This window comes from Camelus bactrianus, chromosome 15 (genome assembly GCF_048773025.1).
Source record: "Camelus bactrianus isolate YW-2024 breed Bactrian camel chromosome 15, ASM4877302v1, whole genome shotgun sequence".
Taxonomy (NCBI): Eukaryota; Metazoa; Chordata; class Mammalia; order Artiodactyla; family Camelidae; genus Camelus; species Camelus bactrianus.
This window is the reverse complement of record NC_133553.1, coordinates 42,344,158-42,366,639: the sequence shown is the minus strand read 5'-3', so window position 1 is coordinate 42,366,639 and position 22,482 is coordinate 42,344,158. Positions and strand designations below refer to the sequence as shown.

The 22,482-nt window shown below is 37.3% G+C and overlaps 1 long non-coding RNA gene across 11 annotated transcripts in view; it reads left to right on the top strand.

Annotated features, from left to right (window-relative positions):
- Window positions 1–22,482, top strand: part of LOC105078995 (uncharacterized) — a 656,088-nt gene that overhangs the window by 613,295 nt on the left and 20,311 nt on the right. For 8 of the 11 annotated variants that reach the window (XR_012511912.1, XR_012511902.1, XR_012511907.1 and 5 more), the window contains 3 exons: window positions 9,628–9,762; window positions 17,169–17,248; window positions 18,872–22,423. This is a non-coding gene — a long non-coding RNA (uncharacterized LOC105078995). The remainder of the gene's footprint in view (window positions 1–9,627; window positions 9,763–17,168; window positions 17,249–18,871; window positions 22,424–22,482) is intronic. The other 3 variants (XR_012511906.1, XR_012511904.1, XR_012511909.1) reach the window with 3 other exon arrangements.

The window sequence follows — 22,482 nt, the reverse complement described above, 5'->3', positions numbered from 1 at the left end:
CCACACGGGCCTCATTTGCTTGAGCAATCACCTCCTTTGGGGCAGGGCACACGCTCAAAGGCAGTGGAGCCTGATCGAACCCAACTCTCAGGGCTTCTACTCCAACAACTGGGGAGCAGACTCCATCCCTGACAAGGCAGTGAGAGTCACGAGCAGAGGTGAAGCCACACCTCATATGCTGCACAGGCTTTACATACTTCACTGACAACCATTATCAAGGGGATAATGTGCAGTACACTCTGAGAAAAGTAGTGGCTGGTATTCATACCTAAATCAGCCCTTACACCAAAAACATTGGACACAGACAGTCTACACAGGGATGCTCCCACATAAGAACACCCCTTCAAGACCACAGTAGTTAACTGTTTCTCCTGAATTCAGAGAAACAGAGAAAGTTTAATCAAAAGCAGAAGAAATAACTCCCAATTAAAAGAACAAACAGAGCTCACTGGTCTTCTAGACCCTGAATTCAAAAGTGTGGTAATAAAAATGCTAACTAAATTAAGGAAGATTATCCATAGAGAAGCAGATCACTGGAACAAGGAATTTGAATCTAGAAAGATGAACCAATCAAAAATAGACAATTCAGTTGTTGAGATAACAACCTATCTAGAAGCAATGAATAGCAGACTAAATGATACAGAACAAGTAAGTGATCAGGAATATAGAATAGTGAAAATCACCCAATCCCAAAAAAAGACATATGAAAAAAAAAATTAGGAACTCCCAATATATGAAACCTAAATATATAAAACAAATACGAACAGGAAGACTTTTGTCTCCTTTAGTCCCTGTCAATAAAGGGAGAAGTTGACAATAATAAAATAACAGTAGGAGAATTTAGCACCCTACTGACATCAATGGACAGATCATCCAAACAGAAAACCAGTAAGGCAACAGAGGTCCTAAATGACATAACAGACCAGTTGAATTTAATTGATAGCTACAAGACACTATATACATCCCCCCAAAAAACCCCCACAAAAAACAGGATACACATTCTTTTCAAACATGCATAGAATATTCTCTAGAATAGACTACTTATAAGGTCTCAAAACAAGCCTCAACAAATTTAAGATTATTTCAAGCATCTTTTCTAACCACAAAGGTATGAAATTAGAAATCAACCACAGAAAGAAAAACAGGAAAAAACTGAACACATGGAGACTAAAAATATGCTACTCAGAAACCAATGGGTCAATGATGAAATCAAAAAAGAAATCACAAAATACATCAAGGAAAATGAAGATATAGCCTTATCAATCCATAAGATGCAGCAAGAACAGTTCTAAGCTGGAAGTTCATAGCAATAAAGGCCTTCCTTAAGAAACAAGAAAAATCTCAGATAAGCAACTTAATCTACCACCTAAAAGAATTAGAAAAAGAAGAATGAGCAAAACCCAAAGTCATCAGAAGGAAGAAAATAATGATGATCAGAGAGGATATAAATAAAAAAGAGATTAAAAAATAGGAAAGATCAGTGAAACTAAGAGCAGGCTTTTTGAAGAGACAAACAGAATTGACAAACCTCTAGCCAGACTTACCAAGATGAGGACCTAAATAAACAAAATAAGAAATGAAAAATGAGAAATAATAACTGATACCATAGAAATACAAAAAATCCTCAGATAATATAAATACTTATATGCCAACAAATTGGACAACCTAGAAGAAATGACTATATTTCTAGATGCATAGAGCCTGCCAAAACTGAGTCAAGAAGAAACAGATAATTTGAACAGACTCAATGCTCACAGCAAAGAAAAAGTGACAATGAATATATGTATGATCGTGTATAACTGAAAATTTGTGCTCTACAGTGGAATTTGACACAACATTCTAAAATGACTGTAACTCAATAAAAAGTGTAAAAAAAATGAAATAGAATCTGTAGTTTTAAAACAAAAAAAACTTTTTGCAAACAAAAGTCCAGGATTGCATATCTTCACTGGGTAATTCTGCCAAGGTACAAAGAAGAATTTATATTTATCTGTCTCAAACTATTCGAAAAAACTGAAAAGAAGGGAACACTCCCAAACTCATTCTAGGAGGCCACCATCACCCTCATACCAACACCAGGCAAAGACACTACAAAAAAAAAAAAGAAAAGAAAAAATTACAGGCCAGTATCTTTGATGAATATAGATACAAAAATCCTCAGCAAAATATTAGCAAACCAAATCAAACAATACATAAAAAGGCTCATACACCACAATCAAGTTGGATTCATTCCGGGATCACAAGAGTGGTTCAGCATATGCAAATCAGTGTGATGTACCACATTAACAAAAGGAAAGACCAGAATGACACGATCATCTCAATAGATGCAGAAAAAGCCTATGACAGTGTGCCAACATCCATTCTTAAAAACTCTCACCAATGAGGGTACAGAGAGAATATTTCTCAACATACTAAGAGCCATATATGAAAAACCCAGAGCCAACATAAAACTCAGCTGTGAAAGTTGAAAGCCTGCCTGCTAAATTTAGGAGCAAGACAAGGATGCCCACTCTCACCACTTCTATTCAGTGTAGTATTGGAAATCATAGCCACAGCAATCAGATGAGAAAAAGAAATAAAAGATATCCAAATTGGAAGGGAAGAGGTAAAACTGTCACAATTTTCAGATGACATGATACTCTATATAGAGAACCCTAAAAACTCCACACAAAAAATCCTATAACTAATTAAAATGAATTCAGCACTGTAGCAGGATACAAGATTAATATATAGAAATCTTTTGCATTTCTTTACACTAATAATGAAATACCAGAAAATTAAAGTAAAAAAAAACAAACCCCACTTGTTTAAAAATCACATAAAAAATAAAATACCTAGGAATAATCTTAACCAAGGAGGTAAAAGATCTGTATTATGAAAACTGAAAAAAAAACTGATAAAGAAAATCGAACATGATTCAAGTAAATGGTAAGATATCCTGTGCCCTTGGATTGGAAGAACTAATATCATTAAAATGACTAAACCACCCCAAAGTAGTTTACAGATTTAATGCAATTCCTATCAAAATACCCGTGACATTTTTCACAGAACTAGAACAAATAATTCTAAAGTTTACATGGAACCAGGAAAGGTTCCAGAATTGCCAAAGCAATCCTGAAGTAAAAGAACAAAGCAGAAGATACAACCCTTCTAGACTTCAGACTATCCTACCAAGGTACAGGAATCAAAGCAGTGTGGTAGTGTCACAAAAAAGACCTGTAGATCAATGAAACAGAACAGACAGCCCAGAAGTAAACCCAAGCACCTGCAGCCAGTTAATCTATGACAAAGGAAGCAAGAATATACAATGGGAAATGACATTCTCTTCAACAAGTAGAGTTTGGAAAGCTGGACAGCTTCATGTAAATCACTGAAATTAGAACACTCCCTCATACTACATACAAAAATAGACTCAAAGTAGTTTAAAGACCTAAATATGACATGATGCCATAAAACTCCTAGAAGAGAACATAGGCAAAACATTCTGACATAAATTATAGCAATATTTTCTTAGGTCAGTCTCCCACAGTGAAAGAAAGAAAAGTGACAATAAACCTAAAGAGACATTTTTCAAAGATGACAGGTGCCCAGAAAGCACATGAAAAGATGCTCAATATTGCTAATTATTAGAGAAATGCAAATCAAAACCACAATGAGTTATCACCTCACATCTGTCAGAATGGCTATCATCAAAAAGTCTACAAATATTAAATGCTGAAGAGGGTGTATGAAAAACAGGAACCCTCTTACACTGTGGGAATGTACATTTTTGCAACCACTATGGAAAACAGTATGGAGAGTCCTTAGAAAACTAAAACTAGGGCTACCCTATTACTCAGCAATCCCATTCCTGGGTATTTATCTGGAAAAAAAAAACTAATTCCAGTGCACCCCAGTATTCATAGCAGCACTATTTACATAGCCAAGATACGCAACAATCCAAGTGCCCATCAACAGCAGACTGACACAAGAAGAAATGGTGTGTATATACAATGGATATTATACAGCCATAAAAAGCAATGAAATATTGCCATTTGCAGCAACATGGACAGACCTAGAAAATATTATACTTATTGAAGTCAGTCAGACAAAGACAAATACTATATGATATCACTTATATGTGGAATCTAAAACATAATACCAATGAATCTATATACCAAACAGAAACAGACTTATGGTTATCAAAGGGAAGAAGGAGTGAGGGAGGGACAAATGAGGCACACAGATTAACAACTACTACACGTGAAATAGGTAAGCAACAAAGATTTACTGTATAGGGCTGAGAATTATATTCAGTATCCTGCAATAACCTATAATAGATTATAATCTGAAAAAAAATAACTGAATAACTATGCTGTACACCTAAAACTAACCCAGTATTTTAAAACAACCATACTTCTAAAAAAAATAAAAAGATAAACCCCCATTTGAGTATACTAAGAATCTTTCAAATAATTTGCTTCAGATTAGAACAACGAGTAGATTCAAATCAGCCCAAAGAGCAAATTGTCTTGGCAGTGATGTTCCCACTAGAAAAGCCTTTATTCCCTGGTGGCCACAGTGAGTGAAAACTGTCAAATGAAAATGTATCTATGCATGGAACTACAGCCATATCAAAGCTTGCATTTCTCCAATTAAAAATGTACCTTTTCCCTTGAGGATATATGTATTTTTTTCATCGTCTGCCCTGTTCCCTGTTATTTCCTACTTACTCTGTAGACTGTCACTTTGGTATCATTCTCTCGGGCAACCATCATCTGAAAACTTGTGCAGAGTTGTTATCTTTGTTGTTTCCAGAACTCACTCTGTGCCTATCTCTTGTGATTTATCCTGCATTAAATTATTAATTTTGCTTCCCTGTCCCCTTTGCCAGACTTAGAGCTCCTTGGGGTTCAAAATTTTGTTTTGATTTTTATTCCTACGACTTAGCACCAATTTTTAATGCATGACAGGTAGTAATTTAAAGAGAGACGGAAGGATGGGTGAGAGAGGGAGAGAAGGGAAAAACAGAAACTAAAATGGAAGGGAAAAAATCTTAAAATGTCTCTAAAGAGTGAGAAAGATTAACCCTAATTTCAGATTAAAAAAAAAAAGTTATAGTCGCCTTGAAATGAAAGGAGAGAATTATCCAATAGGAGCCTCCTTTCTTTAGGCTTTGCCTGAGGCAGAAGTTGCAAAGCATGTACAAAAAGAACATAGTGATTTGTAAAATTATGTAGTCCTATACGTAAATATCACTAGTCTTCTACAGTTTACCCTTTAAATACCACACAGACATACTGATAGACTGTGTAACAATTTTTGTAGTACTTTTCATTTAAAGCATCTGGATTAAACATTTGAGGATAAGAAATGAAAATATGATGAAAAATAATATATGTATATACAGATATATGGATAAATACATTTGGATATATGTATATATATGGATTAGTTAGTATATGTTTGAATGACAGGCTTTGGTATTAGTATAAATCAAGGTAAATTAATAAGCATAAGGTTTTAGTCTGTGTGTCTGAATACACATTCTTATGAATAATTAATATGATATGAAAATATATTGGGGGAAATGAATGTATTTTGTCGAAGTAGAAACTGTAAAATAACGGCGCTCTGCTACAATCCTAGTTTTACATTTGGAGAACTTGAGACAACAGTTATTTGTCTGCCATCACAGAGCTTGTACTGCACCCAAATAACTTTCTCTCTTTTTTTTTTTAAACAACTCAAAAACAGAGAAAATAATTAGAATCAGTTATAATTTAACAGGAAATAATAACAACAACAAAAAAAAAAACCCACCCCAAGCTCACTGTTGGAGAGAAGAAAGTAAGTTGTAAATGTCCTGCTTAATGACATGTTTTGACACTTTTTGGTTGGACTTTCAGTTTTCTGGGGATACCACTGGGAAATCTGTGCCAAAATTTTATGCTCTTTCTGATAGATCAAAATGGTTGGCTGGATTTTTTTTTGTAATAGAAAATTTTTTTCTCTAAAAGAGCTCTGTTACCTTTCCATTATACCATAGAGTAGAAAATTCTGAAAAAAATATATATGTGCCTATAGAAAGTGCTGTATGTTTGCTTCCTATGTATGGATTCAGGTCTACATCAAAAGGTCAGCTTCCTTCCAGGATACAATCAATTGCATCATCTTAATGAAATTTTTCCTTTTCATCTTTGCATGTGTGTGATATAATGACTAATCACAGACTACTCTCTTTGGAGATATTTGTCAGCAACTAATTTTCAGTTAGACAGCAAACACAGACTTAATCAGTCCTGAGTGGGAGCTCAGGTTCTAAACCTCAATCACATCCGTCTACCAGTCAGCACCAGGACTTCTTGCTGAGTGAGCAGGAGTCTCTTTTTCTACCTACATAGATAAGGGGGAAAGGCAGGTAAAAGTATTTGGAAACTCCTCTCAAGGACCTTGCTTCCACTGCAAAGTTGTTGTCAAAAATATAAGTGGCAAGGCAAAATTATTTTTTTTAACCCATTGTTGAAAGAAAATAATTTTGCCTTGCCGTTTATATTTGAGGGAAAAATTCACGCATTTTAACTTCTGAGTCAAGGTCATTTTTGACTCAGCACTTAACTGATAGCTTATCCCTCTGTTGTTTCACTCTTGGTTCTTCCAATATCAAGTACCTGGAGGAGCTGGGGCTTTTACAAGAAGGCTTTCACATCACCAGTAGGACAGCCGAAGACACAGCAACAGACGCTGTCCGAGGGGGCTCCGAATGGGAGACGGGAGATCAAGCGTGGCAGAGCTGTTCTATTCAAATTTTTAAAAAAATCTTTAGTTTTAAATGTTTAAATCTGTATTATTTTATTGAGATGGAATTCACATGCCACATCATTCACCCATTTAAAGTGTATAATTCCTTAGGGTTTTTTGCATATTCACAGATAACGTGCAATTATCATCACAGTCAATTTTAGAACATAGCGTCACCTGAAAAAGGAGGCTCATGTCCTTTCGCTGTCACTGCCCATCACCTCTCCACCCTCTCCCCCAGGCTTAGGCAACGACCCACTTTTTGTCTCTGTAGATTTCCCTATTCTGAACTTTTCCCATGAATGGAATCATATAATATGTGGACTGTGGTGACTAGTTTCTTTCACTTGTCATAATGGTTTCAAGGTTCATTAGCAGTACTTCGTTCCTTTTTGTGGCCAAATATTATTCCATTGTATGGCTATGTTATATTTTATGCATCCAGTTGTTTGTTCATGGACATTTGAGTTGTTTCCTCCTTTTTGCTATTGTAAATAATGCAGCAACAAACATTGGCAGAGTAGTATCCATGCCCCTGTTTTCAGTTACTTGGAGTATATATCTAGGAGTGAAATTGCTGGGTATGCTGACTCTGCTTTTGAGGAATCACTAAACTGTCTAACACAGTTTCTGTGATAATTTACATTCCTGCCAGATGCACACAAGGGTTCCAATTTCTTCATAACCTCACCAACATTTGTTATTTTCTGTTTTTTATAATAGCCATCCTAATAGATGTGAAGTGCTATCTCACTATGGTTTAAATTTGCATTTCCCCAGTGATGTTGAGCATCTTTTCACATACTTATAATCATTTGTATATGTTTGGAGAAATGTGTTTTCAAGTCCTTAGTCTATAATTTAATTGGTTTTTTGTTGTTGTTGTTGTTGTTCTTGAGTTGTGGGAGCTCTTTATATATTCTAGATATTAATCTCTTACCATATATATGATTTGCAAAAATCACGTTTAGTTTTAGCTCTTAAATTTAGGTCTTTGATCCATTTTAAGTTAGTATTTATATATGGTGTGAACTTCATTCTTTTGCATCTGGATATCCATTTGTTCCAGTACCATTTCTTAAAAAGTCTGTTCCTTTCATTGAATGGTCTTGGTACCCTGGTTGAAAATGGGTATAAGATAAACTGGTTGGTACTCAGTTTATCTTAGTAGAGGGGAGCATGCTTTTTGTCTAAGTCAGATTTTATATTGCTAAATATTTGTGTTATAAAATAATAGCTTCAAGAAAAAAATGGACATTCTAAGTGTTGATTAGTGATGGACTATTACAAATAGAAATATCACTGTTTTTCAGAAAAACAGTTCTAACCATTTTAGTTTGGTGACACATTCCAGGAGTGAATTCTGATAAGAGTAGTAGACAGTTAGGTCTATGGACAGAATGCAGATTTGTGCTCCTGAGAATGCTATATTTTTTTCAAAACCAAAATGTGAATGTGTCTGCACACTAACAGTAATGTGACCCTAATCAAAGCTTTGACCCTCAAACAGGGACTGTCTTGCCTTGAAGTATATAAGCAACTCATGTGTAATTTCTACTGACAATAAAATTACAACACAGCATAGATCTTTGTCAGCAATGTCATGACTGCTTTAAATGTGAAGGTCACAGTACAAAATACAAGGTGAAAAATTACTGAAACCCTTACTGAAACCACAGTACTTTATTGAGATCTGAATACTCATCAAAATGTTGCTATATTCAAATTACAACCACTAAGCAAAATTTAAGTGTTTCCTAAGGATTCCTAGAACCATTCATTAAGAATTAATTACAATTTAATTTGTGAGAATTAAATAGATAGTAAGTATGTCTTTACTTTTAGTATTTCAAATTCTTTAGGTCTAGTTAACACTTAAGTGAAGTGAAAGTTTTATTCTCCTTAATCGGAGAACCAGGAAAGTAAACTTAACTACTCTCTGAAATAAATATGGGCATTTGAGAGAGAGAGAGAGAGGGAGGGAGGGAGGGAGAGAGACAGAGAGAGAGAGTGTGTGAGTGTGAGTGTGTGTGTGTTTATATGGATGTGGTCATGTGCCAGGAAAAATCCCAAAACAAGTAATTAGATTGGAAATGGCTACTCCTAATGTAGATTCAAATATTTGTTAAAAAGACTTAATGAGTTTTTAAACTAGTATATATTATTTAGACAGAACATGGGAACACTTATTAGCTTAAATACTTCTAATTAGCATTAATAAATGTATTCACTGAACACTCACAGACATAATACTCCTGCCTGCTTTTCTTGGCTGAAGAAACCACTTCATTAATCTTAGTATCAGTGGTCTCCCACTGGTAAGTAGTACTGGAAGTTAACAACAGAAGCAACACTGCCACCAAAATGTGTTCCCATATTAATATGTCAACACCAATTGCTGCCAAGATCCTAAAATAGTTCAAAGAGAAAATCACAGGTGTTTGTTTTTGGTTTTGGTTCCTTTTTCTCCCCCCTAGTTTTTCTGAAAGAGTGCCTAGGCACAATTCTCAGCAGGAACTGAGTAAGCTTAAGTCAGACTAACTACTCAGTCACTAAAAAGCCTAAGTTCTGAAGTGTTCTTTCAGCACTTTTATGAGGAAAACATTATTTGTTGTGTGTCGAGGTGATCCTTGACACTTATCCAACTCTTCCATAAACCTGTGGTTTCTGATGTGAATGCCAACAATCTTAACCACGAGTTTAAGCTTTGAGGCTCTTACTGGTCATCTTAATTGTATTCCAGATATTAGAGTTTAGGAACAAAGAAAGTTGGGGTGAGGTGAACAGGAGAGAGATTGGGTGACAGACTAGGCTGGTCAACTTAGCCCATGTTGGTCTTCCTTGCAGGTAGTGGTGACCAAATGATCAAGATATGGACAACGAAATGTTAAAGAAAATTTCTGGGTGGGTCTTTGGAAAACCCTTTCTACAAGGAATGACTCCAGCTGTCATGGAACTTTGGATTTTTCTCCAAAATCCTAGGTAAGCAACTGGAGTCTTTGCCTGCTCGTTCCAGGGAAGAGAACACGTGAGTGCAGGGTGTTGGCCATCTTGGGATCATGAGAACAAAGCCCATGTGCTAAAAAAAAAATGGCAGACTGGAAAACAGAAGCTAGGTCCATGGGCCTCTGCAGTCATCCTGGAGCTCAGCACCAGATATCTCGTTACTTAAGAAATTAAGCTTCTCTCACAGAAGTTAAGGCAACTAGTGTCTTACGTTTCTGGATCTAAATATAACTTTATACAAGAGGTGGGATATTTAGAGAATTTATTACAAAGCTTTTTAGAGTAAATCCCATTATCCCTTTGTTCTAGTCTGGAAGTCAAAAATTACTGTATCTATTGGTCTTGCCCAGTTGAGACATAAGAAAATCTTATTTCACTTGAGAATAAAAGCCTCAGCTCAAGGAATAAAGCTGTGAGGAAAATAATAAAGTTCAGTGGACCCTGAGTGTTGAAAAGGACCCTGAAGGCAAGTGCCTGCTGCTATGATACAGCCCGTCAAGGCCATGCTACAATGTTGTGGTGCCTATTAGGGTGTTTGTATTGAGGAGTATGCGTGCGTGCGTGCGTGCGTGTGTGCGTGTGAAGCATAACTGCAAAATGTGGAAAGCTGCCAAAGTACTCAGACATTGAGTAATTTGTTTTCTTGTGACTCTATGAATGACAAAAATCTTTAATCAAGATAAATAATAAAATCTATGAGTACTTTCTTTCCATGGAAAGACCTGGGTCCTCCACAGTAGCTTATTTTTCCAGATTTGTGAGAAGGCATCTTTGTTCCACTCCTCTGGAATCATGTTAGTTTGATGGCAAAATGAGGATGAGAGGGAATTTATCATTTCAATTTATTTTTACTTCTGTCTCTCTTTTTCCCATTTCCCACCTTCACATTCAATTCCCCTATCCCTAGGGGCCTTACATTTTTTCTCTTTCCTCTTTTCCCTTCCTCCTTCATCTTCAGAATCAGATCAAAGATGAATGTAAGATTTGGACCTGGCTTGCCTGGCACTGCTAGAACGTCTTTACCCAGAGAGTCTAGGTGGATGGGTAGAGTAGAGCATCACTAACTTGTTTCCTAGTACATGGGTGCGTTACAAACCCGCATGACTTCCTGCAGCATCACACTGCTACCACAGCTCCCAGTATCAGTCGTCTACCAAGAGGCTCCTCTCTGAATTTCTGATTCCTCGTTCTTCCGCGATGCGGAAGGAAGAAAACGAACAGAACAATGACGATGATTTTCAACCATGATCAAGTATTAGGGTTGCCTGGAGGTGCTTCTTTTAAAAAATGATGCCTGAGCCCCAAGTCATATTGAAAAATCAAAATACTGAGGCCCAGACTTTATTTTTTCTGTGCTCTCCAGGTGATTTTTATAAGTAGATGAGGATACGAACCACTGAGAGGGAAGCTGGAATGGCAGCTCCAGGAATTATTAGCCCTGGGCTAGAGTTATAGGTACAGATAATTACGGCTCTTGGAGTGTGAGACTGCTTACTTGTTAATGTGTCACTATCTGCTTAAAAATAATGCAAGATACACCTGTTGCCTGTAAGATAATCAAATTCCTAAGCAGTATATTCAGGCCTTTTCACTCTCCCATAGGCAGTTTATGATCCAGCGATTTCACATTGTTTTCTTGTCTAATCCACCCCCTTGAGTTGACTGTTAGCTTCTAGAGAGGATGGACTGTGGCTTCTCAGAGTATAGAGCAATGCCAGACACAGATAAGGGTCTCAGAAGTCCAGAATTGTGTAGATGTGATCATCTCAGTTCGTCAGTAAGGCAGTCCGAAATGAGGCTTATATGTTTTCATGAACGACTGTCGACTTCAGTGTATGGATAGATAAAGATTTACTCATTCAACATTTATTATGAAATTCTCATAAAGCAGACATTGTGCTAAGACTGGGGACACACTGTGAAGTGGTGTTTCCTTTGAGGAACTCATACTTCAGTGCATGTCATTTATATACACTGGAAAGCATGCAAAGAGGTGAGAAAAACATGCTTTTGTTTAGCATGAAAAAGAAATGCAGACATGAGATTAATCATTCTCATTTATGCTTAATTTTCATGCAATACAATAATAGAGATATTGTGAAACACAGGTCAGATTGTTGTAAGTCATATGTAGGTACAGTATACACCTCGGCTAACGTGTTTTTAGCCTTTTACTTCCTGTATGGCATGGCTGTTTGCTGAAAAATTGATTCATCTTGTTTCTGGAGACTCTTCCATAATTCACACATAGAATTTTAGCCCTTATTTAAGAAAGGATATTTCAGAGAGGTTAAACAAATTAGAATGATAAATGAAGTATCATAGAAAGATAAAGGAATTGATAGCAAATAATGCAGGTATAAAGAACATGAATATGGGAAGATTGGGACTGGAGGGGGCAGGAGTTATGTAAATATATGTGGTAAACTTTCATTATATTTAAAGGCACTCCTTGTACTATCTTCAAAAGGAATATTAAAGGGAAAAGTTTTCCTTCAATCATTAATTACTCCTTTTCCCCTTCTTTCTAGCCGATACGCTAAAATCAGAGCTTACAATGATGACGACTCTGAGTTATGGTGAAAGGGAATGAGGGGTTAAATATAATACTAAAATATTAAGGCAGATTTAAGAGATGCAGCTAAACATCAGGACACCTCTGACTAGAAATATATCTTTTTGGATATAGAGTATATTTTACTTTTCAAAATTATGTCAAGTTATATAACTCTCAGAGGCTCACATCTCATGAATCATAGTTCTGGATTTATGGGGAGAGTGTAGGGCAAAGGGGACCCCGGGCGCCAGAAGCAGAAGAGGACAATCCAAAGGCAGATGGGCCTCTCTAGGCGAGGATCAGACCTGTCCCTGGGGGGGGAGCTGACCTCTTGCAGCAGAGGGATGGCTATGTCAGCCACGTACTGCACTTTCACAGATCAAAATAATGAACCAAATACTCTGTAATGGACCATCCCAAGCTGCCACTCTGTGCCCTCCCGAGACTGATTTTGATATAAATGACTTTTGAAAAAAAAAAAAAAAAGGAATGCACAACGCAAACGTCTGTCACTGGCATTGACGGTATGGCTCTAAAAACTGGGCCTGCTCTGAGACTGGCATCTTTTGAAACATACACAGAAGAATAAGAGAGTGAACGCGCAGGGTCTCATTTCACTCCGAGCGGTATGATGCACTCTGTGGGAATCATGAAAGGAAATTTAGAAAGACGTGAGGCCTTGGTTAGACTTCGAGGCCTGTCTTTCTGTTTGATTGGTTTGGTTTTCATTTTCTGAAATAAAGCCTAGGACCTTATAACCAACTTGCTGCCTCAGCTGAAATATGCTCTTGGCCCTGGGAAATGCATTTCCAACTCCCAAACAGAAGCTGTTAGACAGACGTGTAATCACATTCCTAAGCAACATACACATTTGCCATGTTGCAAGTCTTTTAGAGACGTGTTTTTTTTTTTTTTTTACCACTTGTGTTCAAATAGAGTTGAAGGGACCTATGACCAAAGGCTTATATACAGCAACAAGGAGGGACATGGTGAAAGCCATCTTCTTCCCAAAAAGTCTATCTTAGGGAAAATAACTGAGCAATTACTCTCCTCTTCTCCCCTCTCCATCGAACCCGGGACCTGCTAGTCAAGCCCCCTACCACTGAGCTAACCCTCGCTCTAGCTGCCTTAGTTTCCTCCAGGCTCGGCTTCATCTCCCTCAACTCGGGGAGTGTGCTGGGTCCCCGGGTCCCCACTCTAGCCCTTTAACTGCGATTGGGCTGGTACCCCACACTAGTATCGCTTTCACATAGACAGAAACCCAAATCAATACATCGTGAGAAGCAGAATGAGGGTTTCTTAAGAAGCTGGGGGAATCAATTATTACTGTGATGCAGAAAACTTGATTGTATTCTTATTTTGCTTTATTTGCCTTCATCCCCAAGTACTTCATGTTGAAGACTCATTCAGAGCTCCTGTCTGCCCAGTAATCTTGCGTGAGTTCCCACCTTAGATATTTCCCTGTCTGGATTTGGACATACTACTCTGTAGGACTAAGTAGGTTATTGTTTTGTGTATTTTCCAAACAGAAATTTCGGACATTTTCTGTAACAACTTGTTTTAGGAACAACAAGAAATCTAAAATAATTATGTCTACTTTGGGAAGTTACTAACCAAATGAGATGCAGCACATAAAGCTGCCTAGTCAGCACATAATAGCTACTCCAAAATGAAGTAATTAAAATTATAATTACCATTTCTGCTCAATCTTTTGGATATTTGATTCTGTCATCCTGTATATTAGCCCCCAAATTTCATAACTGTACTTTGTTTTGATGTACAAATACTGGATAAAATATTAGGGAAAAACGGAGACAAGGTAGAGAACTTGACGCAACACTTCATTCTAGGTTGAAATCTATTCATTACTAAATCATTGGCACATGAATATTCAACCACCTATGTAACAGCAAAGTGTGGTAATTATTAACTCCATAATGCCTGCAAGGTATTAAGAGACATTTTGTCAAATACCTTGCTTAAATACACACAAATGTGCATGTACAGATACATAAACACAACAAACATGTGAGTACCCATACCTCATTTAAGATAAAATATCAAACCATTATAGCAAGTCTTGTCATTCAGTGAACCTGTCACCTCCCGGTAATGGCCAACTTTGGCACTGATTACTCACATACAGTTTGTTTAGCTAGCTCTTCAACATACTTCTTCATTTCAGTCATCTACTATTTTTATCTGTTTGAAAATTTACAGGATGTTCTCTCATCTGATTTCTGTTACGATGCCTTGACTTCATCTGTGACCACATCGTCAGTGTCTGCTCTCTAACAGGACTGCAATTCATAGAGGCCTAAAGATTTAAGTTAACTCAAGGGAGCTTATCACTCTCCTTCATTCTCTCCCCACAACTTCAGTTACCTTGTATCTACCTTTGTTGTTACTTTACTCCTCTTTCAACTTGTTGAAGGTTGTGTTGCCAATCTCAGGGCATGGAGATTTCTTACAGTTCTGCACTACTTCAGGGTTATTTGTTCACACCGCTCCTACAGCACTCATAGTGCCATTTATAATGTTGTGCGTTAGCTTTACTCGTCTTATATTTGCATATGTCGTCCCTATTGTACTGTGAGCACAAACTATAATAAGTGAAAATTATTAAGGACAGTGTGTAGTGAGAAGAGTGCTACTTCATGAGCCAGATAGTTGAACTCTGGTCCCTCTGTGATCCTAGAAGGGCCACATAAAATTACTGGACCATCATTTCCTGATCTATAAAATGTTGAAGCTGGACTGCATGTATTTTAATGTCTCTTCAAACTTGAAATGCTTTGACAACTGTAATAGTCTATAAGCTCCCTAAAACAGGAGACATGTCTGTCCTGTTCATTCTTATCTTCCTGGGCACTTACTATAGTAAATAGCATATTTTCATTCATTCAGTCAACATATTTTCATTGTGTATAAGCTACTCATCAAGGTACTTGGGCTAATAAAATTTTTTAAAAATCCCTTCCCTCATGGATTTTACAGTAAGAAGAGAAAGATAAACTGTATACTATGTTACAAGTTTATTAGTGATGAACATAACAGGAATAGTGATCAGAGATGCCACAATGTTGGATTTGCAGTTTTCAGTACATCACGCCTGGGGGATGGCTATTATCAAAACACAAGCAATAACAAACTTGTTGGCAAGGATGTGGAGAAAAGGGAATTCTTGCTCTCTGTTGGTAGGACTGTACACTGGTGCAGCCTCTGTGGAAAAAAGTATTGATGTTTCCACAAAACGTTAAAAATTAAACCTCCATAAGATTCAGCAGTCCCACTTTTGGTTATATACCCAAAGCAAATGAAATCAGGATCTCAAAGAGACCTCTGCACTCAGCATTATTAATAGCCAAGGTCTACAACCAACCCAAGTATCTGAATATTATTGAATATATACGTGAAATATTTTATATAGAGAGAATAGAATATTTTTCTGCCATGATAAAGAAGAAAATCTGTCATTTGCAACATGTGTGAATGTGGAGGACCTTATGTTGATGAAACAAGCCAGACTGGGAAAGATGAATATTGTATGATCTCACTAATCTGCGGAATCTTTTAAAAAAAAAATTGAACCTTTAAAAGCAAAGAGTAGAAAAGCAGTTACCAGAAACTGGTAGGGTGGGGGATATGGGGAAATGCTGGTCAAATGGTACAGAGTTGTATGTAGGATGAGTAAGTCCATGGCTCTCCTGTGCCAGCATGAAGACTGTAGTTAATAATACTGTATTGAATATTGGAAATAGTCTAAGAATAGGTTCAAGATGCACTCATCATAGAAAAAGCATTAACTATATGTAAGGTGACATGTTAATTAGTGTAACTAGTAATCATTTCACTATTTTCATGTATATCAAATCATGTTACATGTCTAATACTATTTTTTAAATGTATAAATTATAAAAAGTGAAATATGGCTAGGTGGAATTAACATCTGCCATCATTGTGTCTTACTGCCTTGTACACCCATCTCCTTTGTAATTGAGAGCCAGCTGATGTGGGATCTGCTTCACAAAGGTAATTTTTTGCAATTGCAGATCTGGGACCAGACTATCCTAAAGCTAACAGCCAAGAAATTAGCATAGTGCAAAATTCAGGTAGCTAGCTTACTTTTATTCTATGACAATTTTCTGCGAGTTTTTCCCCTGCTTGTTTCTTCTTAATATACCTCTAAGATGATTTTTTGTGATATAATTAGAAATTAGAAATCAATGCTTATATAAGATCAATCACAATGGAAAGTAAAGTATTACTGAAATTAAAATATAGGTGAAGGAGAAAATAATTCAGAATGTACATTTTGGAATTTTTGCTGAGCTTTGAAGATAATGTTAACAGGAGGCAAAGTACCCTTGTATTGACTGTGCAGCCACGTGTTAAACGAGAAAAGTATCATATTTTTAATTCTGAAAATTAACTTTTTTTGAAAACTAGTAATCTTTTAAAAGCAGTCTAATTAGATTCTTCACTTAAGCAATCTAGGCTAGAAAGATCATTATATTAAGAAAAATGTTTGAACTTGGTTTTATCTGCAAATCAAGGGCCATTTTTAATGTGATATTTAATTACTGTAACCATTTTTGATCACTTTAATATCATCTGAAAATTTCTGTGAATTTTAAAAGGCAGTAGAAATAAAGAGGCTTAGGTAATCCACTGTAACTATTATCACCAGTAACATCCCAAATTACATTGTTGACATTATCCTAGTATAAGTATCTTTACCTTGTTAGCTTAGATTGTTAGGGTCCAATTCAAGAAGGGTACTTGAAATTTGTGAAGTTGAGATTTTTTTTTTGCACCTCTCCAGGCAATGTGTAGATCCTCCCTGCACCCTGGTGTCCACTCCAACCTGACAGCCACTTCAGAGGTCCCTATGAAACATCTCATGTAAGTCAACACCCCATTTATTTGGCTTTCCTTCCCTAGATTCTGGATCAAAATACATCTGTCCTGTATACTTGTAAATCCATTCACTATCCTGAAGGATTTGAATGCATAGTGGGTATCCCTTCTTAAGCAACACATAGTTCTTCTTATCAGCATCATCATCACTTGGGAATTTACTAGAAATGTACAACCTCAGTTTTTACCCCAGACCTTTGCATCAGAATCTGCATTTTATAATGCAACCCCCTAGTGATTTCTGAGCATATTAAAGTTTCACAACTATTGCCTTAAAGAAGAGACAGCCTTCATTCTGAAATATTTTCAGACATTTTAATCTACATTTGCTAATTTTTGGCATTAGGTTGGTGATACTTTTTATTACTTTTTTAATATATGAAGGCCCTGTAATGACATGCAATTTAAAAAATTCTGGATTTTGGCAATTGATATTTTCTTGCTAATTCTTTTTTCTACTGATTTCTAAATTGATATTGTTATGGTCAGATAATACACTTTATATTATTTTGATACTTTGATGTTTTATAGAGTTCTTTTTTATGACCCAGCATTTTTGGTCTATCTTGAAGAACGTTTCATATGCATTCGAAAATAATCTGACTTGTTTGACAAGTAATATTTTTTCTAGTATTTGATTTGTATTTTCTCTGCTGTGTTTCGAGCTACACAGTTACAGAGTCCCAAACTCATTCTGCTCACCACAGGACAGGCCAATAAATCGGGAGACGAGGTGTTGGGGCAAGGAATAACGACTTTATTCGGAAAGCTGGCACACTGAGATGGCAGACTAATGTCCTGGAGAACCATCTTACTCAAGTCACAATTCAGGTTCCTTTTAGACTAAAAAGGGATGGGATGCGGTTGATTGTTGCAAACTCCTTGGTGTAGGAATTCTTTGTCTTTAGAATCCTTTGTTCTTGCAACTGTCCACATGGGTCAGGTCATGGTGCCCCTGTAAAACCTCCGATAAAACAAGTGTTTTCTATTCTGCAACTTATTATCTTTATTTGAGTGCAACAGTGTTAATATCCTTAAAGGTCAGAGCCTTGAGAAATAGGTACATTTAAGGATGTAAGCAACATTCTTTTACAAAAGGTGCAGAGCTAGCAAGACTAACCCTAGAAAACAGGGGACAGGGTTAAAGCCAACGAAATAGACCTAATATGGAATCAGATTTGTTCTTCTCTATAACAGTTCCCCACTGTCAATATCCATTCCACAATCTTCAGGGAAAAGAGATGGCAACCGTTCTGGCTACTTCCTGCTGAACAGGGGCAATGAGGGGGTGATTATGGAATGGAATTCATCAGCCTTGGACAGAAAACATTCCTTAGACTCTTTAGTCAGTAGAATAATCTTTTTTTCTGTTTTTACAACTACTTGAACCTGATAAAAATCTATAGTACTTCGTTGAACTTGGAAGTTTTGGTTCCAGTTTCCAATACATATCTATTAATACTAACTTTTTACCGTACCATAATTACACTAGATTCCTGTGCTATTCATTTAGACAAGATTAAACAATGAAGCTATAATCTCAATACTTACCTTTTTTAAGGAGTAACTTTAAGTCTTCTAAGGGTTCACAAAACTCTCATTCCCCAGGCCTCTCAGGAGTTGGGTCATTTTCTGATTCTGATGATGGTGGTGCTACTTCAGTCCATGGCTTTCCCCCAGCTAACCTGACAGACAAGTGCATCGTAAGTAATACCACGTGTGGTCCTGTCCACCTTGCAGTCGTCTCACATTCAGGCCCTTGTTTCCTCTGGTTTTGAGCAGGACTCAATCTCCAGGTCAGAAAGGATGTTAGACTACTTCAGTTAGGTAGGCAGACCTGCTGGAGGCAGACTCATGAACAGAGGTTAGTAGAGTGCCCAAAGTTTTGACATGATGGCAACTACTAGGTCTTGTAGAGCATTTACAGATTCTCTTGCCCAGGGAGACACCTGGAACAGCCTACCATACAATATTTCACAGGGGCTTAATTTAAGCCTGCTTCTGGGAGCCACTGTGATCCATAGCAGGGCAACTGGTAAGGCTTTATCCCAAGTTAAATTACTGTCGACTTATTTTAGCAATACTCCTTTTTAGTGTAAGATTCCTTTCCTCCATTTTTCCTGCTGATTGTGCTCTCCAGGATGAATGTAGTTTCCAGTTAATTTGCAATATTTTAGAACTTGTTGAGTTATGCTAGAGCAGCCTGTTACCACTTTGAAGACTATTAGGCAGGCCAGATTGAGGGATAATTTCTTTATGGAAGGCTTTAACCACTTCAGACTGTGTCCAATATTGCTATAGCATTTGTAACCTTTGTTTCCCTGCCTGGATAAATGCCTGTGAAAGCTCAACAAAGAAAAACGTTCAGCCTTCGTGTTACTGTAGGTTAGGCCACCCGAAAGACAAAGCAAAGAGTTAACATTAAGCCATGGTCCAGCGTTTCACTTATGAGAAACAAATACAATTCCTTCTTTATGCAACCCAACAACATAGTATACAGTGAAGTTGTTAGAAAATATGGGTCTTTCTGAATCTACATTGCATGTTTAATTTAAGTTGGAAAATATAGTTCAGATCATTTGAAACATTAATTTCATCTTTTCAGATTAGCTGTATCTTACAGAATATTAGCTAGGGTCTTTATGTTGGCTGAAATGCAAAAATATGATTAATGTCTCAATAACAGATTAGTTAAAAATACTTTCCATTGACAGCAGTGCCAGTCCTAGAACAAAATATAAGCGAAATGTATTTGTAAGTCATTTGTCTTTCAGTGCCCCAGATATGCAGGTCCGGACACTAAGCCCTTAATGTGCATCTGCAAGATGACTGAAGGGAAAGCACACCTGTCTGGAAAACTGTACTTTAAAGAATCCTATAAATAGTCAAAATTTGCTTTCAAAATTTAAGTAAACATTGCATATTTGATTTGAACGAAACTTAGTTAACTTACGACACATTGGATCATAACCACTACATATGTAAAAGGATTTTTTAAAAAGTCCATATGCAAAGATGAAACGAATCTCCGTGAGCAGTGCACGCCAAGTAACCCCTCGCTGCAGCTGCTTCCTGGTGTGGCACACTGACAGTGGTCACAGGCCTCAGGTAGGGAATTTTCACGTAAAACCAAATCTCATGTCCAGTTTGTTTTTAATGGCAATGACAAGACTTGAAATTCAACTTTATTTTCCTTAAATATCACAATCATTCAAGTGTTTGAAGGACAAAAGACAGTAAATTTTGACAGGACTTCATTTCGGCCATTTCTCCCCTTATAGTTGATAGCACTACTCGATACCAGTTGAAATACCAAAGAGGCGGGCTCTCTTGGATTCCCATACCACTTGTCCCCCACTGTCAGAGTTACCTGGGGCTCCTATCCTTTTTAATTGTTTTCCTGGATCGGGTGCATAATTATGTGAAATGAACGTGTTGATGGGTAGACTTATGTGTCCCAGAAAAGTAAAAGGCACTGCATAGGCAAAGGACTGATACCAGAAGCCACCTAAAGGAAACCCTAGCAAGCATCCCAGACCAGAAAAAGTGTCAAGACCTGCCAACACTGTAGCCACAGTATTTGGAAATGCTTTTGGAAGGATAGAAGAAGACGCAGTTTTTGCTGCAGCAAAACTTAGTGAATTAGTTATTCTCATTAGAAAACACATAGCAATAAACACTGGTCCTTTTGGACCTTGTTCCAATGCACCAAAGAGAACTGCAGTTCCTCCTGAGGCAAACATTCCTGTTACAAACAAATTGTGCTCCAATACGTACACGGTCTTTTCCAGATACTAAAGATGCCAGCAAGTCCGACAAAGCATAACATCCAAAAATCGTACCAATAACTGCATGGCTAGTGCCTTTCTTTTCAGCCTTCTTGAGGAAGAAGGGTCCAATGATAAAACACATCATAGAACCTAAGTTAATGGAAGCTGCTGATAGCAATACAAAAATCTGTTCTCTTGAAAGCCGCCATCACCTCTTAATGTGCAAGACTGGGGCAGGCTCTAAGAGCATGCAGCTCCCTGCTGTGATTAAGTTTCCAGAAATCAGAAGCCATTTCTTTAGATGTGGCATTTTTATCACTGAGTAGACCCCATGGTGGTGAAGAAATGGCATAGGATAGTTTGGCACTATTCTAAACCTAAGGTTGGCACTGATACCAGACCCACATATCCAGCTGGTAAGTTAAACTTCTCTAAAACAAAGAGGGCCAGTGTTGGATCAAGGAAGCCGAAACATGAGCTGAGTGGAGTGATGATGCAGGATATAAAGGTAACGTTGGGTAAAGTGATGAGTTTCCAGCATAAGTGCTTCCCTGTTGTTTAAGACTTTAAAAGCAACATCTACCAATCATCTAATTTATACAGTTTTCTCATATTTAGCATTCTAGCATTTTTAGGGACTTTGGAATCTGCTGTAGACCTGATAAAACCTTTATTTAAAAAAAAGGGGGGGGGTCTTTGTTTTTTTGCTGGGTTTCTTTAATTTTGTTAAACCCAGACTACTGGGTGTTTGCATTTAGGTCCCCTATGGAATAATGGTGTAGAAGAATATGTCCTCTGGCCAGAGTGGCTCCTGGTTCAGACTGGGTGCCCTGTCAGGTCTTAAGATGGCAATACCAGACCAGTTCCCTGTGCCCCAGAAACTAACATAGGATTTTCTAATTTATCCATATAGGAGGGGGAGCCAGTCCTACTGCTTCCTGAGCCCCAGTGTCAGGAACTGGGGCTGGCTATGTAGAAGTGGAAGGCAGTGGATGGAGTGGACACATTGACATAGTGGCCAGAGAGGCTGGGACAGCCAGCTCAGCCGGAGGAGTTAAGGTTTGAAGGAACATCTCCTCACTCTCCTTCCTTTCCTCTGTTTTATTTTCCCTGATGTAATAGCACAAATACTTACACATAGGGCATTTCATCATTTTTCCTGCTTTTTCACAGAGTATCTAAAATTGCAGGGTTGTATAGAGCCACTCAAAGGCCACCATTCCTCAACACTTTATTGTGAAAGTATAAATAGTTCGTGATCCTCCCTAACCATTGTGACTTGGCATCAACCAGCCGGGCTGAACTCCGGGCTGGGGCTTTTCGTGATTTTAGGAACCAAGTGAAACCTTTATATTCTCCCCGGGAATGTCCCACGCTCAGACAAGAACAGGTAGGTTTCTATTTTCTGTTCTTTTCTTCAGTTTAACAACAGTAAAAGTGTTAAGTATC